Source organism: Bacillus rossius, chromosome 3, assembly GCF_032445375.1.
Source record: "Bacillus rossius redtenbacheri isolate Brsri chromosome 3, Brsri_v3, whole genome shotgun sequence".
Taxonomy (NCBI): Eukaryota; Metazoa; Arthropoda; class Insecta; order Phasmatodea; family Bacillidae; genus Bacillus; species Bacillus rossius.
In genome coordinates this window covers 42182365-42201278 of record NC_086332.1, presented here as the reverse complement: position 1 = coordinate 42201278, position 18914 = coordinate 42182365, and the positions used below count along the sequence as shown (strand labels likewise).

General features: G+C 38.9%; 1 long non-coding RNA gene across 2 annotated transcripts in view; it reads right to left on the bottom strand.

The window, feature by feature from the left end:
- LOC134530576 (uncharacterized) overlaps positions 1-18914 on the bottom strand; it is a 384437-nt gene that overhangs the window by 117940 nt on the left and 247583 nt on the right. For both annotated transcript variants that reach the window (XR_010074838.1, XR_010074839.1), the window contains exon 2: positions 3328-3487. This is a non-coding gene — a long non-coding RNA (uncharacterized LOC134530576). The remainder of the gene's footprint in view (positions 1-3327; positions 3488-18914) is intronic.

The window sequence follows — 18914 nt, the reverse complement described above, 5'->3', positions numbered from 1 at the left end:
CTTGATTCATAGGTACGTGTCACATGGGCATCACATCTACCGAGGACAACACTGGAGCAAGAACTGTTGTTGCAACAATGAAAAACTTTTGTATCCGTACAAAAGTCACAATATCTCAATTACAGCACGTGTGGCTGAAAGGAGATACAGTACACGCTGAAAGAAGATTCAAAATAAAACCATTACAAATGCTGAATTCGTTGGGCAGTGTATGATTTTATTTGAGTTTTTATTTGAGTTTATTTTTATATTCAGAATGTCTCAAAACTTAAGGTGAACAGGAAAACAGTCTTTAGGTCAATTTATTACGGTTCTGATTCAAAAAACCAAAATTAAAAAGTTCACGATTAAAAATATTGCCGCATGAGTGGTGATAGAGAATTTTCTCCAAAAGTGTAGTACCTTATGTTTGATTTTGTATGTATTCTTATTAGTAGTACGGTTATTCATGATTGCGTACCAAAATTTATATCCGATAATTTGGTGCAGGGCGGGAATTATTTTAAAAATTTTGAAAAAAACTAAAAAACCACGATATAGGTATCTTTAATTTTGTTCTTTTTTAAACTGGCCTATAAACTGTTCTCAGCTTAACTTTGAGTTCTGGGATATTTTGTATATCTCTTTTGTTCATGTTCTCTTTGTAAAATGTGCTTTTTTAATTTATTATAAACGTATTTAAAAGTATGGGTTTTTTTTTCTATAGCAGGTGATCAGCCTGTATCACCCCCGCCGACTAAACATCACGCTCAGGTGACGTGGCATTCATATTCAGGTATGTTCAATTGTTTTAACTCTGTTTATTATTACCTTAAGTAGTTTACTTTGTACTGACAAACTTGAGAGCTTTTGTCGAATGACACTGTTTACTGTTAAAATAATATATTTGGTGCCATCGGACGACAGTTGGTTTTGTTCAGTGCCAGAATGTCTAAGTATCAGCTGGACGTTTTGAAATAATATCTGTTTTACTTGAAGACAAAGTTGGTTTTTTTAGAAACATTTATTATACACTAATTTTCAGTGACATTATGGCGCTACGAAATGTTTCCAAGTTTTAGGTTTGCGTATTTTAATTCAGGTAGTTTCGTGGATTCCAAATTAAAATCGCCAAAAGAAATTCTTAATCTGCACTCTCGGGGTTGATCCCCCTTCGAATTCTCCACACACCCACTTAAAAAATATATCTCGAAAGCTCCTCACGATGAACTTTTCGGATGTAGTCTCGATCGCAACACCAGTCCCATCCATGCTTGCGTACGAAATGGCACTCGGTACGATGAGGTTCTAGAATCTCCGCAAAAAATCCGTATACTGCGTCTTTGTTATCGTACACTACAACCAGCACACTCCCGACCAACATGGTAGACATAGGAATGATGCACCCGCCAGAATGTTATTTTGCGTCACCTGCTAATCTTCATCTTAGCCCTGCTCCGTCATGGTTTTTTAAGTCGGAGGAATTGATGCAAAGTTTTCTCATGTATTTCTCAACTCCATTGAACTGTAGGTACTTAATGGTGTAGATATTCTCATTGGGGTATGATCATATAAAAATGTTACAATTTAGTTTCTTTTGTGTAAGGGTCTCCACGAGACTTTAAGCAGAGACCACACAATAATAGAGTGGGATACAATATTATTATATTGCGTTCCAGATGTCTCATTCCTTAAAACCCGTGTATATGCCCGTTTAAGCCCATGAAATACGACCAGAGGAAGCTACCGCAGGAAAGTGCAACGGCTGTTAAAATGCGGTTCCTAATGAGACACCGTTGATAAATCTCGAGGTGTTTGTAAATGGCGGGTCAACTCCGGCGGCCCAGCCCTAACTCATCCGGCGGGCACAGTTCCCCCTGGGAGCGGTCGACGGCCGGCGAGGGCGAGCGTGGGAGGCGCGAGGCGGCGACCTCTGACCCCGCCGGAGACACCGCCTCGGCGCCGTCTTCGGTCTGCTGCAGCGGCATGCCTCGTGGCACTTTCTACCCGCGAGACCCAGTGCACTTGGTGCTTCGTACTTCGTGGACTTCGTTATGTATTGCATCAAAACGTGATTTCACATTCACTATCATCTGTACTCGACGAGTTGTCTGTTTTAAAAGTAGATAGAGTTATCGCGATTAAAACGTCAAACTACTATCTTAAATGAAGTATTTTTTTATTAAAGATTAAAAAAAATACTGAGTTAAATTCTAAAACAGCAATTTTATTACTATGGAAGGAACATGAAAATAATTTGAAACTAAAAAAAACACCTTTTCTTAAAAAAAAATTACAATTTTGTGAGATGGTGTTCTTTATACCACCGGGATACAGCGATGTAAAAAAAAATCGCCAGTGTCATTACGTAATACGTACCTTGAATGGTTCTTCATTTTAATGATTTCTCCATTGGGGATGACTGATTAAAAATATTTTTTTCGGACATACGCAAACCTGACGAACGGACATAATATATGATTAATTTCATCGCTGAGTTAGCATGTGCGTCGCTTCATTGTCGCTATGTTGTCCAAGGTTGCTGTCTGTCTGTATTTACTGGTCTTGGCGAAATTGTCACGTTTTTGTCAGCCCGCTGGGGTTTTTTTTTGTGCTGTCTATGGATTTAAGATTTGACATCGGTTGAGTTTGGCTTTTTTTGACGTGACAGCATCTAATAAATCGATGAACGCCGGCTGCAGGCACGAAAAAGTGTCCCGTTACGCACATTGTTCCGTTACTCTGTGTCCCTTTACGCTCAATGTACGCTTGCGCCGCATCTATCTCTCTTCCACTCGACTGTTTATAAAGTGAAGTGAAAAGTTAATGTGGTTTTCATTGCTTATTACAACAACAATTTCGGAAATAAAGGTTCATTAAACTTGCATTTTAAAAATCAGATTACTAGTATAATTTCAAGTATTTATTCTTTTATTATTAAAATAAAAATGATTCAATTTTATTCATAAAAGTATGCAATCATTTCATCAATGTTTTGTTATGACGTTGTCACGTTAAACTGTCGTCCGTAAACCGACTTTACAGACAACCAATTTTTTTTTTATTCAATTTTTTTTTTGTCCGTTCGTTACACGCAGTGTGAACCAGCAATGATATAAGTCTGCTCGTTCATTACTCCGAGCTGGAGACGGTCAGAGTGTGGTAGGAGCTGACTGCTGGGAGGTCTGTGGGCGCGGCGCAGTGTTGGGGGGGGGGGGAGGGGGAGGGGAGAGAGAGGCCCCAGTTGCCCGGCCGCCGTGTTTGTCTGGAGCTGCCGCCCGTGCTCAAACACCACGCCGGCCAGGACGAAGAGGTGACCAGGGGGAGGGAGGGCACTCGCCGACTCACCATCAATATTGACCCTCGCGCGCTCCGCCTGCGAGGGCCTGCACGACGCAACCCAGCGGCGCGGCGGCGTCGCGCGGGGCTGCCTACCCCGCGGCGTGGTAGGCGCTATGCAGCGCACGAACACTAGTCGGTCGTCCTGGTTTCGCTTTCCCACGGTTTCCTGACAAAAAAAATTACAGGGACGTTATGGTATCGTTCATTTCTACTTCTACACAAGCCTTTAGATATTTGTGCTGGGGTACAGTTGAGGCAAAATATCACTGTTGATATGTATGTGAATGAATGAATGAATTAATTATATATATATATATATATATAAATTTTTTATCTTAATTTTTCTTGGTTGTCAGTTATGTTGGTAAACCTTTTACCAAGGGATAAATGCTACTGTTATAAAAGTCTTTTTTTTTATTTGAAAACTTTCCACTTAGACCCCAATTAAATTTTGCAATTTTTTGAATTACGCCATTACTTGATTAAGCAGGATGTCATAGATAAATTCGTCTGCGCTGTATTATTTTTTTTCTCCTAACTAGTTCCTTCCACGGAATTCTCTTATTCGACTTCTGACATCGGCTGATTCAGGCTTGTGTTCTGTCCGTCCTTGAAGTTTCACAATGACTTGCAATGTAAACCAGCAATGATATAAGGGCCAAAAAAGTTGGGTGTGGCAGTGTCATGGATACGGCCGTGTGTTGTACGTGAATACGTGTACGTAACTGTAACTATTTTACACTAATGTTTTATATATGCAATCGATATATTTTGACGAGAGCTGACGATTGAAACTCAAAAGAATGTCGTAGCTTCTCCGAGTCAAAAGTTATACCAAATGTAAATCTCTAAACGCAGCAAAATGACCTCAAGATGGCGGCGCTTCCCCCTCCAACGCGCGCGATACATCACAGTCCTCACTTATCGTAACGAATTCTTTGATCCTTTAGCTTTTTTTAATTGCCTCCTACTAAGGAAGCAATTTTAAAGAGGTGTTCACGTAAAAAAATCGTACTTGTTTCTAATCATTGTATAAAATGGCATTGTGTAATTTTAAGTAGATTACAAATAATTAACAATTCAATGATTTGGTTAGGTTAGGTAAGTAACATTTAAAATACTATATATTTGTGTACACGTTTGGTTAGGTTAGCTACATTTAAAACTACGTACACAACGTGTGAACGCACGTTTCATATTTTAGTAGTTGCCCCAAACATTAATGTAAATATTACGGAGATAAATTCAAAAATTTAACAGATATTTTGGCTGTAATGATTTCATTTAATCCTTTAAATAATTTTCTGTAATCTTATTTATACTGAGTTATTTGAAAATTGTTTTCTTTCTCTCCCTCCCCCTCTCTCTCCACTCTACTATTTTACCCCTAACAAATATACTTAAGAATTGAGGTTTTAATTTCCAAAGAAGTTTCACTTCTACCACGTGTACTGAGTTACACGCGATCTTATTTTATTAGAAAGATTTTCTTTGTAGTTGACTTTTTAAAGAAAGTAGATTGTCACAATAAATCTCAGGGATTAGAAGAATTTTAGAACTCCAGCGTTTACACAAATAAATTTAAGTAAGGTTTTCGTCCATTGACGTAAGGCATGTCACGCGTGCCTGGCCGGATTACAGAGGTCCTCGCTAACACCCCCCCCCCCCCTTTTCGCACCGCGCTCACCGTCAAGCCTCGGACTATTCTTACTGACATTTTAAGTGTCCTGGGAATCCTGCGGGTTTCCCAAAGCCGCTGCGTGGAGTGGCGCGAATAAACGCCGTCTTTCTGGATTTTTCGGGCATCGGGTTGGCCCAGGATAAAGCGACACGTTACAGCCGCTCTCGTCCCTTCGAGAAGGATGCCATGATGTAAGCGACGACGCCGGCCTCCGCGGGAGTTCCGAGCGAGTTCCGAGTGTACGGAGAGTTCCGCGAGTGAAAGGAAGTGCGACAGCGGCGAAGAGGGTGAGTGACCCCCTTGAGAGTGGCGCGACGTGGAGTGACGCGATCGAGAGAGTGTGACTGAGTGGCGCGAAATTGTATTTTGGGACAGGCGTGAGGTAAGGGGCGAACCACTCTTTGACCTAGCTCCAGTGAGGAGTGCGAATTGCGGAACTTGACAGACATTGAGTGACTTGCGAATAAATATTTTAAAGTTTCAGTGATTGGTGATAATACATTTTTAAGTACAATCGTTTATTTGTAATGTAAATATTAGTAATAAATAAAATGGTAATAAAATTAATTGGGTTATCCCTTACGAACCCAGTTCTCCCCACATTAGTTCGTAATAATACATCTAAAAATGTGGACGGATATATGATAAGAGGTTATAAAAGGCTGGGTTATTAAATTAATTAATAGCAAAAAAGGGAAGAAATGGTGAATGCAGGCGCAATTTGGTTGTATCAGATGTGCGTTTGTAATAAACAATCTCATCTGTTCGCAACATTCATAGTTTTTATGAGGATATTGCAACTAAGTTTTAACCTATGAATTTTTACATGCAAATAAAAACTTAAAAACTTTTCCATGTAATTTAAAACTTAAAAAAATAGTTTTATATCAATTTTATTTTTAGTATAAACCACATAATATTTATATGAGTAACAATAAATTATGATGAATCTTTAGAAATTATCACTGTAAATGATTTACTAATTTGTGACTAAATATTGTGATTGCTTAAAACACAGAGAAAGCATAAAGTAATTTGGTGGAGGGGGGTATAAGGGGAATGCAGCTGTTGTACGATATATATACAATCCCCGTACTGTCAATGAGACAACGTTGTTAATATTATGAACGCGAAATTGAAGAGAAATAAATTCTGTCTATTCGTATCCTGGCAACGGTAGTGCTTGTTTCGCTAGCACATTTATCTCCGTGTCCTCGGCTTTAAACTTTTTTTTTTTCGAATATTTCGGACGTGGTTGTGTTATGTTTTCGATGGAATGTTATTTTTTGTTGAATGGTCTGAAGCTGTGGTTAACAGGAGAACATCTCGGGCGCTGCCACTTAGCGCCGCGCTCTGCGTAACGGTTCCTGTCGTCTGTGCCGCGCCGCCACACTCGCTCCCCAACAGCCCGAGCGCTCACGAGAGCCTGGCTTGCGACGCACTTATAGCTCATGGTATTAGGAAGCTTATAGCTAGCCGTATAGGAGGAATCGCTTTATCCGAGAAAAAATCGATTCACAGATTCTTGAATGAAAAATCGATTCCACCGATTCCCCTCGCCACATTTAATTTTATTATTGTTTCTTGACCACTTCGTGGCTTCTGGTTCAAAGCCACGGCCGTGGAAATGGTTTGCCCGGCGTTTCGGCCCATCTTGTTGCCATCATCTTCAGTCATATTGTTAACCGTCCTTGAAGTAGTAAGCGATGAAGAATTTAGTGACTGGCCACAAATACACTATTATATCCACTTGATAAAAACTCTTAACGCTGACTGACAGACAACGGCACAGCTTAAAACCGGTTGGGTATAGAAGCATGACATTTTGCATAGGAGTTCCTTAGATAACATAAAATACCACTCAGACTCACTCATCACGAATTCTCAGAAACTGTTAGACCTAGAAAATTGACATTTGGCACGTGTATTCCACTCGCAAAACGGGTTGAGGGGCCTTTAAAAATCAAAATTGCGCATATTTTAACAATAAGTTGTACAAAATTTTTCTGTGCGTTTAAGATAAAAAAAAACTTCCCGTTCTTCATGTAAATTTCCTACAGACCTGATATTATGCAGCCATCAGCTGAGAACGAGGTGATCCCAAGGTAACGCCGGGTAATTCAGCTGGTAACAGTAATAGTTCCCGCGACTCCGCCTCGAAAGGGACGCGAGGCGCAGTGGCGCAAGCGAGTTTGTCGGACGGGCGGGGCGGTGGGATCCGCCGAGGTGCAGGCTGTAGCTGTACCGACGTGTGTGGGAGCGGTCCGGCAGTCTTTCCCCCGTTGTTTACACACTGCATTCCAGGTGGAGGCAGGCACGCAGCCACGCACGCACGCCTCCCACTTCCCCCTCCATCACTCCACCCCTTCCCCCTTTCACCGAACCTCTTACCACCACCGGCGGGGAGAAGAATGTCGTCGCGCGCATGCGCTGCGGCGACTGGCGAGGTGTCGCGTCGTTAGTACGGTGCTCGTACCATTTGTATTGGCCTCGGCTACGGCGTGCCGGGTTGGAGCCATCGCGGTGCGAGAACGTACCATTGTTTCTGCATCTCGGAAGCAAACGAACCCAAGTCAAAGGAAAAAACTTTACAGTACAGTAAAAAAAAAAAAAAACTGCGCGTTCTTTAATAGTGTTTTCCACCAACCTTCATATACGTTTGGCCGGCAAGAATGAACTTATGATTAATTACCAACGCTGTAAATGGTTTTACATTTATATGGCTCAACTAAAGCTTTATAAACATGCTCTTATAACTCTTACTATATGCTTTTTAAAAATATATATTTATAGGGTTCAATATAAAACAACATTTTAAAGCATAATCTGCAATAAAACACAAATCGCTAGATTTAGGCTTTGGCTAATTTAGCTTTGAGAATTTACTTTAGCGAAACTAAAAAACAAAGTTACAATAAATGAAGTCGATAAGTGTGGGAAATGATCAGAATAATTCAACATGTACAAAAATATGTTGTTTTTTTCCCCTACATAAAGCGAATTTTGTTTTCGGATGCTCCAGAAAGGAATACGTCGTTAACATTCGAATGTCGAGATACACGGCTTTTAACTGCGAAAGATTGTTTGTCTGGCGTTCCTATTCCATGACTTCAGGACTATGCAAAATTAAACAGAATATATTTGTAATGTACCCTTACTTTTGCAAGTGTGCCGTTATTTTTAATGTCCCGTGCCAGGCAGGAAGTCTGGAACCTCTAATAAGCCACTCGTTATTAGTTAATTTTCTAAGTTCCCTGAGCTGGTTAACACATATAAATTGCTTTCCATAATATAGTTTTCTATCATAAAAATATTACATGAGCAAAAAAATTCCAAAACTGAACACGGAGTGAAAGGTTGACTTAATATTAAACATTTTTTTTTAGTTAAAGTCGAATCAATATTATTTTGTTGTATTTTATATTTTAATTTCTTATTTGTTCAAACTATTGGCATGACAAAGCATAAACAATTTCTTTTCAATATGATTTCCATCGTTACAGTATGTTATAATAAGGGTTTATATCTCACAATTTTTATTTTCTAATACTTTGCCTCCCCCCCCCCCCCCCCCTTTTTTTTCTGCCACCCCAACCACCGCGCAAGTGAGCTTGGCTTGGCGTAGCACAGGACCTACATTCGAACACGCGAAGGAGCTAACACTCTTGGACTGGAGTAATTGTTAGTTTTAGTCGCTTTATTTCTCACGGCGATTACAGAGTGTAGTCAAAGAACGATTGTGAGTCTGTAACAAGGTATGAAATAAAATGAATGTCTTACCATGCCAAAATTTCGTATAAATAGCTCAAGGTTGAAAAAAATGTAAAAAAAAAATAAGATTCAAAAAAGTCTCGGCTTCAACCGCCCTGCAGGGCTACAGATTTTCAATGTTACGAAGATTTAATTTAGGAAAATTTCTTTGGATGAAAGTATTGCGTTTTGTGTTCTCCAGCAACTTCTAATGCCAAATACATGCTCTATGTCATCTCCAATTTGTATGACGTGTGCGTACATTTATAATTAAAATTTTCCTGATTCAATAGCATAATGGTCCGTGTGATAAGTTCATTTTCTGGGTTTTCACACTAGCTATTACATACAAAAATGCTTCTATAATACATTCTATAAATGCTTTTTCGAAATTTTTCTTTTACTGGCGAAAACCCAAAAATTAAACACAGCGGATGAACCCACCATGTCTAGTATTTTTTTCTATTTGCCGATATTTTGATTTTTTAATGTGACTACAAAAGTTAAATTGTGCGCATTGTCCAGATGTGTAATCACAGAAACGTAACTTCTTGGGAGCGACTCAAGTAGTCAAACATTAGGTGCTATTTTTTACGAATAGTTAGGGCATGTATATTTCGCGAAAAAATTTCAATACTTATTGAGAGTTAAAACACTGCAGTATCATCATCTGTGTTTCTTTATTGGGTGAGTTTCTTCCAAGTTCATGTCTAATGTTAGAAAACCAATCATAATCATTAAGTGCGAAAGCAAATACATCCTGAGTGGCTTCTCTTGCAGAACACTGCCAATTGCAAAAAATAAATCGCTGTTTCTTTTTCGCAAAAAATGCCTGCCCCTACGAAAAGGCTATCTGTCTGACATTTTACAGAAAAGCACAGATTGTTTAGCATAAATATAGTTGGAGACAAAATTCGCAGTAAAAAATAATATATAGTGATTATACCGCTAAAAAATAATTGGAAAAATTTCCACCAGACAAAACTAATAATGTATATGTTATAACACAGCTTAAGGTGTAGAGCTGAGCTTTAATTAACAGATGTCAATCAGCAACCACCCGGAGAAAATTACTGACGTTCAGAGAAGCCTGAATTTCGCGAAAGCGTTTGGTCTCGAGAGAGTTTTGGTTGGTAGAATAAAGTATAACTTTAAATAGCTAGGTACACGATCATATCCCGGATTCACTGAGTGGAAAATTATAATTGAAGCACATATAGATCTGCTGCGTGTTACCCTCGACGACCCCAGTCAGACACAAACTACGAGAAGAAGTGGTTATCCAATCACGTGTGACCAGTCAAAGGATTTTAACTTATTAACGACCAATGATTGGGCCCACGTATTTTTCGCGAAAAGATCTCGAGACCAGATGTGTGTTAAAACGCTGTGGTACTGGCTGAGTTTCGTGATTAGATGAGTTTCTTTCAGGTACGAGTCTACTGTCCGCACACGAATCACAGCCATTCAGTGCGGTAGCAAACACGTACTGATTGTCTCGGATTAATAGATGAAAATTGTCTCTTTTAGACAACCACCAATCACAGGGAAACCATCAATTGCGCTGTCTAATGAACGTTCAGATTTTTTTAGCGAAAAATACCTGCCCCTACCAATGATCGTTCTAAAAATGCTTGAATAGGCCTGTATGTAGGAAAGTTGTATCGATCCTGGAGTGAAATAAACGTAGATTTGGCATAGTTATTTTAAGGCCAATCAGCATTCTTATTGGCCTAGTCAATATAGAGAATTTACCTCTCAATAAATAATACTGATAATGGAATAAATGGTACAAAATTTTAACACAATGTCCAACCAGTGTATCTATCTACTTATAATTAAGGGAATGTAGTTTTCGCGGAAAGATTTCAATACTCGCTGAGAGTTAAAAACTGTAGCATGATCTGTGTTCCATTATTGGGTGAGTTCCTTTCAGTTTTCAGTCTAATTTCATGTCTACTGTTAGAACACTAATCACAGTGCTGAAACAAACGCATCCTGAGTGGCTCGTACAAATAAGGCGATGGCTTCTCTCTTGCAGACGCCTGCCAATTGCAAGAAAGAAACAGATGGCGCAGGTACGGTCTAACGGGCGTCCAGACATTTGCTATTTAATGTTAAACATTACTCTACCAACAAAAACACAAAGAAAATGCTACAGTGAGATGATAAACCTCTCGTGACCAAACACTTTCACTAAATTAGGCGTCTCTGCACGTCGGCTATTTGCTCCGGGTGGTTGCTAATTGGAGTCTGTTAATTAAGACTCCACCCTACACCCTAAGTTGTTTTATAACATATTCACGTTTCTAGTTTTGTCTGGCGAAAATGTTTTCAAAATGTTCACTACATAAACACTACGTATTATGTTTTACTGCGAATTTTGTCTCCAAATAAAATATATGTTCGTTAAACACTCTGTCATATTCTTTAAAATGTCAGAAAGTTAGTCTTTTCGTTAGGGCAGGCCTTTTTTTTGAGAAATAAAATCTGAACGCCCATCATAATGAGCCATTGGCATCCGTCTGCAAGAGAAGCCATTGCCTTGTTTGCCGGGCCACTCAGGACGCGTCTGCTTGCGCGCTGAACGTCCGCCCCCCTGCTGACAATGTATGGAGGGGTACTCGTGAACCTGCAAGACGGGAGGAGTTGATCCTCTTCCACGCGCTCCAGGACTGTTGCGCAGCAGCGCCTGTCCCGTGCAGCGCAGAGACACAGCACGTGCGTGGAGGGCCCTGGAGCCTCCAGCCTGCTGGCCGCTGGAGAGGGCTCGAGGCTCGTCCCGGGCGCTATTGTCCTCCCGCCGCCGCGTCCCCGCTGTTTGCCGACGCTTCTCCCCTCCCCCTCCTTCAACAGCATCTCGCTGCAGCGGCCCTAAAGCTGTTTACCCCTACCCTCCCCGTCACACTGTCAAGCTCTCGCTCCCAACACCTTCCCCGGCGTTTCGTCCAATCAAGTTGGAAAGTTATGACGTCATCGGAAACGTTAGTTTCACAAGTTGGACGACTTGAGTTTCCATCGACAATATTTCGGGTGTTGGATGCCATCAGCCGATCAAAAATCTTGCTTGGCGAAAACGGAAATGACGTACGTTTTTAGTCAAAACGAATCTTAAAAACGTAAAACAACACGTGGGATATTTAAGATGTTACAAAGGTGAAATAACAAAAAAAAAGTACTGTAAAAAGTTTATTATGTGTGCATAAGCTAGAGACCGGAAAAAAAAAATATCGTGGTTTCATTTCGTGACAGGCTAGAATCAATTTTTTTGCTTCTCCAGTAATTGGACAACAGTTTACCTCAAGGACTCTGGGCCAATGAATAACCCTCAATGAAAGAAGTGTCGTATCAAAAACATCAAGTTAACAAGTGTCACGTGTCAGTAGCCAATGAGCAGGTGTAATTTTACAGAGGACATAAGGGTATCGTGAAGTCTATCCTAGAGATCATGGAAACCGTGAATTTCTCCGGTTTAAAATTTATTAAGCGTTAATTTGATTAACTAACGAGTATTGACGTGAGTTAAAAATATGGCTGTTTTAAAAGTTCAAAAATTCCATTCAACACTGTGATCCATTATTTAATTTCAAAATGAGGTTATTATTAAAATATTTGTGATATCACACTCCAAAAAGAAACTTTGATAGTTAGAAATTATTAAGAACATATTTGAGGCTATCTGTTCAAATTTATTTGATGGAAAAAATTGGATGCCATTCTCCGTCCAATATTGCCGCTCTAACTCAGGTACAGTTTGACAGCGTGGCAGGGCTGTTATCTCGAGAGGGAAGGCGCGATGAACCGCGGCAGTATTCCCTGGAGCCACCCGGGGCGGACTCCGCCAGATGACGGCGCAGTGTTTCCTAGTCCCGGGAACAGAGCGCATTGCATTCAGCGGAACACGTTCACACGTTGTTTGCATTGGAATGTGGCTTACAAACCATGAATATTCATTCTGTTGTCAAAGGTAGCGTTAGCAGAACGTGTGCAAGTCATTTTTTTTTTAAATTGAAACTGAGGTTATGATTTTCATCACTCGTACTTTGCGGTTATGTAGCTTCATTTTTAATTTTTGAATAAAAATAATAAGCATTTTAACATTGTGTTTTGGTTGTTTCGTCTTACAAACGCCAATTTTTTTTGTTTACACTTATTAGTAGACTCCGAGATCCTCTATGTACTCGGGAAAATTACACCTGCTCGTTGGCTACTGGCAACTGTTAACTTGTTGTTTGTGATTCAACACTTCTATCATTGAGGGTTTGTTATTCTTATTCATTGGCTCAGAGTCCTTGAGGTAAACTGTGGTCCAATCACTGAAGCAGCAAAAAGTTAAACGCATTTTGATTCTAGCCTATCGCGAAATGAAAGCGCGATTTTTTCCTGTCTCTACTCATTAGTGATGTCCTCTCCTCATTTGTTGTAGACGTGTGAAACGTCTCAACAAGATAGATTATGATTCGATACTTGTTTGCTTGGTAGTATCTCATTGATCCAGAGTTCATCAGTTGACCGATGAACCAATAGCAGAAGCAGAACAAAGACATTATTATTTGAATTTCAGCCTGTCGCGATGTGAATCTCCAAATTTTTCCGGTCTCTCTAGTAATTAGAAATATTATAAAGTTATGTAAATAACAAAATAAAAAAAGGACCAAATATTTAGTTGAAGCCTGCGAGAGTTTTATTCCAGACACTTCAAGTCAGAGTTTGTGGTTAACACTTCAAACACCAGACGTGTTTATTAGCAAGTTTTCGGGGTCCGGAATTATATTTTGTCCTTCCCAGAAAACCATTCAGTGAACTCACAGCGGGCTCCTGATGCCTGTTTATGGACAGGCTCTGTTCAAACACGTTGTTCCCGGAACTTCTATCTCCTGATAAGATTGACCATCAAACACGTGAAGTGAAGCGAAGGACGTGTTATCTATCGGTGGGAAAAGAGGGACTATAAATACAAAATATTGTATTATTAATAAAAACATATATTTTTTTGTCCTCATTCGTGAACCACAGTTGTAAAGCACTTGTTAACAGTAGAGTATATATGCCATCAATAACTTCTATGTCTTGTTCAAGTACATTTGATTAATTTAAGTGACATTAAATACATAATTATATCACTCATATAAATATTAAATCTAACATCAATTTTTTGCATTGCATATTTGTGTAGAAAAAACCAAAAGTTACTACAGTGGACAACACTTAACCATATGCAAACTGTTTGTGTGAAGGCTATTTATTTTTTGGTGCGGATGAAGGAAACGCATTGGAGTAAAATATTAATTTGTTTAAAATAAATCTTAGTGATATAGTGATGGACGTAACTGTCTTGTATGAGATCTTACCTCTGGAATGAATTTTAAAGCCGTCATCTAGCATAAAACTAGTACCTTAAGGTGTTACAAATTTGGTGCAGGATGTCCCAAAATTCAAATCCAAGCCGAGAACATTTGGCAGGTGAGAATAAATGACGATAATGAATAAAAAACAAACAAAAAAACAACAAATTGTCTTAGTATTCTAGTTACAGGAATTTATTTTTCTATAATTTTAAATTGTCCACTCAATGCCAAACTATTAGATGCTGTGCCTGCAAATATACATATTATACTTAGCTTATTTTTGTTTTGTAATCCTGTATAACACTTCTATTGATAATAATTAAAAATCAAATCAAACATGCTATACTTTTGGAAAAAAATGTCCTATGTATGACTTTATGGAAAATATTTACAGTCGTTAACTTGGAATATTCATAGTGTAAAATCCAAAAGTGTTATGCTATCTTGTTAATAGTGGCATATCCGCTTCCGTGCGGACAGATAGGGCGTACATGATTGTTGTGGGCTCTAAAGAACTTGCGCCCATTGTGAAATAAAATTCTTGACAACTTCCGTAAAAATGAAACTGAAGTTTCTAACCTGTACATCGTATGAGAAGTTTACAATAAAAAAACATGTTACATGTCTTACGTGTACAAATTTTCCCAGTTTAAATTTATGAGAGATACCTCTGATTCATAAGATATGTTTACCTAAGGTTTAAGTTAATAACACTCCGTTATGTGTTTAGCAACAACTCCAAACTTTTTTTTTCTTCAAATTAATGGCTTGACAATGATAAGTTATTTTTAAAGCAAGTTTTCCAAATGGTACAACACTGACCTGGCGCTTTCATAGCTCGCGCAAACAGCCACGTGGCCCACTTAAACATTTATAAAATAATTAATTATTATGGAAATCAGACTATTGTAGCGTGATACGGCACGAACGTCTCTTGACACACTGGTTCCGCCGCTCACTGCTTCGCACGTTTCAAGGCTTGGCGTCGCCGCTACATTGTCTTGCCATTACTACTGCTTGAGGACTTTCCCTGCGTATTTATTACGTCTAATGTTTCGTCTCGAATACAGATAAACGGTTAGTTACTGAAAGGTTATATAATAGGATAAATTTTTCACACAAGTTTTCCTAATTACGATCACGTGAACGACCATTTACAGCTCAAAAATAACGTTGTGACAAAAAAAAACTCGGGAGCCATCGGGATATATTTACATGGAAATTCCTTGTGTAAAGAAAATGAAATGTCTAAATCGACGTGAAATACCGCGCCTTAAGGGTAAATGTCCCCTTCCAGGTCATTGTTTTATATTTACTTTCCACACGATTAAACTTACCGACTTTTTTGAGTTTCTTGCTGAACTTTCATAAAATGGGAACATGTATATCACGTACGTTTCGGCATAATAAGCTGGGAAAGTTGCATTTTTAACGTTTTTGTGCGGTTTTAAATACGGAGAATTAAATTGAATATAAACAAGAGATTAATAGGTTCAAAGAAAATTTTACTGGCTGCTATGTGATCTGGTATAATTTCTTACAGATTTTTTTTTTTTTTTTTTGGCCTTTTAAAATCATCAGAATTTTTGTGATTTTGAAAGGCTAAATAAATTTTTTTTCTGAAATAATTAAAAATCATACCACGCAGTAGCCACCAGCATTGTCTTTACACCCAAAAATGTTCAGTTATTTATTTAAAATGGTTCTCCTTATTCACACTAAATAAAAGTTAAAAATTCAACTTTGCCAGCTAATTATGCAAAAATTTACAAAATTATGCAAATATGATCTTCATTTTGAAGTTCGGCCACTTAAACATATTTGGTACGTTTAACCGTGTTAAACGTAAATACAAAATATTGACCTGGAACTTGGACATTCACCCTTACGTTCAACATCTCACAACATGGTGATTTTTTTTTAATTTTCTCGTAATTACTTTTATTCAAGGGCTAATCTTGGAAATTTAACTCGACACCTCCCTTGCATTTGTTTTACTGCCACAAATATTTTTTGACACTTATTTACTCAGTGTAATATCATGGGTGGTAAGAAGTCACGTAAGTGATGATATTTAAGAATGGTTGCGCGTCTTTTTACACCCATGATATTACACTAATTGAATGTGGGTTGAAAATATTTGTGGCAAAACAAAAAATTCAAGGGAGATGAATAGAAGATATTTTACAAATAGCAATAAAATAAAAGTAAATACGAAAGAAATGAATACATTTCAACATGGCGTTTGAGACTGGGAGCTGGGAAAACAATTGAAAAAATAACAGTAACAGTATGAACAGTATGTCGTGCGCACCAGACTTGATCGCCATGTTTTCCAACCTACTGATTCACAACACCGCATAGGATGGTCGTGTGCATGGCAGGGTAATAATATGCTTTATTTCTGTTACGGACGCATAACGCAACAGCCTAAGAGAGTAGACTAGAAAACTGTTTATAATTATTAATTATACTAAGACAAGAAATTATCGAGATATTACCATACACAGGTGTATATTATTCCTTCTTTGAAAATTAATTATTCCTATTGCTTATAAAAGTAACTAGTAAAGACCCGGAAATTTCGCGTATTTATCTGGCGTCAAGGTAGAATTCAAAGTACTACGTGTGTTCAACCCATGTTTGCTTTTCCATTGGCTGAATACTTAGCGAGAAACAATATGCCCTTGATAACTGGCACTACCTGATTCCTCGCTTATCTCCTAGCTGGGCGTCATTGGCCCACGGTCGCAGAGGGGCGCGTCCAAATAACCGTGGTCCAATCGTAAACACGGTGTAAGAGTATGAAGGTTGCACTCTTGCTTGCCACCAAGTGAATTAGCGAAATATACGTATCTCCAGTAACTAGTATTAATGTAAATATATAATAACTATGTTTTGGGGGTAAAATTGTAAACTAAACAATTTACATAACCCAAATTAACTAATATGCTGAAAAAAACTTTTTCACAAATTGCTGGGCTGATGCGGGAAAATGATTTGGTAGTTAATAGCTATATATAGTAATTTGCTAACACTGGCAATGTATGTTGGATGCGTCGTGAGATGTGGTTGGCTGGAGTGAACAGCACGGGTGGTACGGGTGGTGTGCTTGGCGCGCTGCGAAGCCAGCCTCGCGGCCAGAGAGCGGGCCAGCCCCGTATTGTCTCGCCCCATTAGCCGCCTCCGTCCCGCCTCCGGCCCCGGCGGGCACGGGTGCTACCTGAGCAAACACGCCGTCTCTGCGTCGCCCCGCCGGGCTGCTGTCGTCACTTGGAAACAACATCAGACGTGTAGAAGATTCTAACTTGTGTGTCTCTAAGTTATGAAATTCAAAGTTACGTGTTTCCAAGCTCAAAACAGAGATAATTTGTGTGTACCTAGGTTTCATGATTTTTTTTTCTGAGTTGTGTTGTTTCTAAGATGTGTGGTTGGCCGTTGTGTCTTTATAAGTTACGTAAATCTTAGTCATGACAGTTATAAGTTGCGTTTTTCTAGGTTGCGACAGTTATAAGTTATAATAGATCTAAGTTATGTGGATTGGCGTTGTGTGTTTCTATGTTATGATGTTCCTAAGTTGTGTGGTTTGGCGTTGTGTTTTTCTAAGTTACGTGTTTCTAAGATGTGATTGATCTAACTTACGACAGTTCTAAGTCATGTGGATTTTCTCGATAACTCTAAGTTGTGACTGTTCTAAGTTTTGTGTTTCCAAGTCGTGAGTGGATTCCACCCCCACCCTCCTCCAGGGCCTATGCCAGAAGGTGGACACTCTATAGAGAGCAGAGAACCAAATTTTATAATAGTTCTACGCTAAGTCGAACCTTGAAAAAAATATTTAAAAAAGTTTTATTCTGTTGAATAGTACTTATATCCAAGACATCGAGAATTTTATTCCATTTTGTTTCAAAATTATGGAACCTCCAAATGGTTATTACTTCTAAATATGAGAAACATAATTTTTATTAATTTTAATCACTTGTACGCGTCAAATTCTGCTATTTTCTTGAGCTGGTTGAGAGTTGCGTTGTCGTGTAGTTGTATTCCTTGCGCGGTTTATAAACCTGGCCTAGGATATGACTGTTTTTTTAACTGTCTTTGGAGACGTCTAGTTTCCACCCGGGACAATAACTCATCTTGGCGGTTCCTAAGTTTTTTCTCCAAACTAACCAAACCTAAACCTTTCCCGACAACGCCTCAGAGCGCCACCACATACTAATTCCACTATCACAAACATTATTGATTCATCTTAGATGGTAAATAAATAAATTTATTTTAAGTTATTTAATTTTTAATACACCGTAAGTTGGATAGTACGCGAAAAATACAAGTTTTTAAATATTTGACGATACAATTGTAGGCATATTTCAACACAAGATTATTTTTTTTGTATATTGTACTTGAAATATTCAAGCAAATAAAAATTACTCTGCCAGTTCAGCGTCCTCCCCCCTCCCCCCCAAAATAAAAGTGGCGCCCAGGGAACGAGCCCCTTCTGCCCGTTATAGTTACGTCCATGACTGTCTTGGCTTGTATTCAAATGTGTCACGAGCCAGAGCATTTGACGGGAAAAAAATTATGCTGATGACAATTCGAGTAACACCACTTCAACGATTGTTGTTTTACTTTGTTCCTGGTGGCTTCACTCTTTCAACTAACTTGTCGTGTCCCCCCCCCCCCCCCCCCCATTTTTTCCCGCCTATTCAATAGCTAGAGACCGGAAAAATTCGCGAATTCATTTCGCGATAGGCTGAAATACAAATAGTTATACCTCAGTGTTGCCTCTGCTATCGGCTCACAATTCACCTGGATGACTC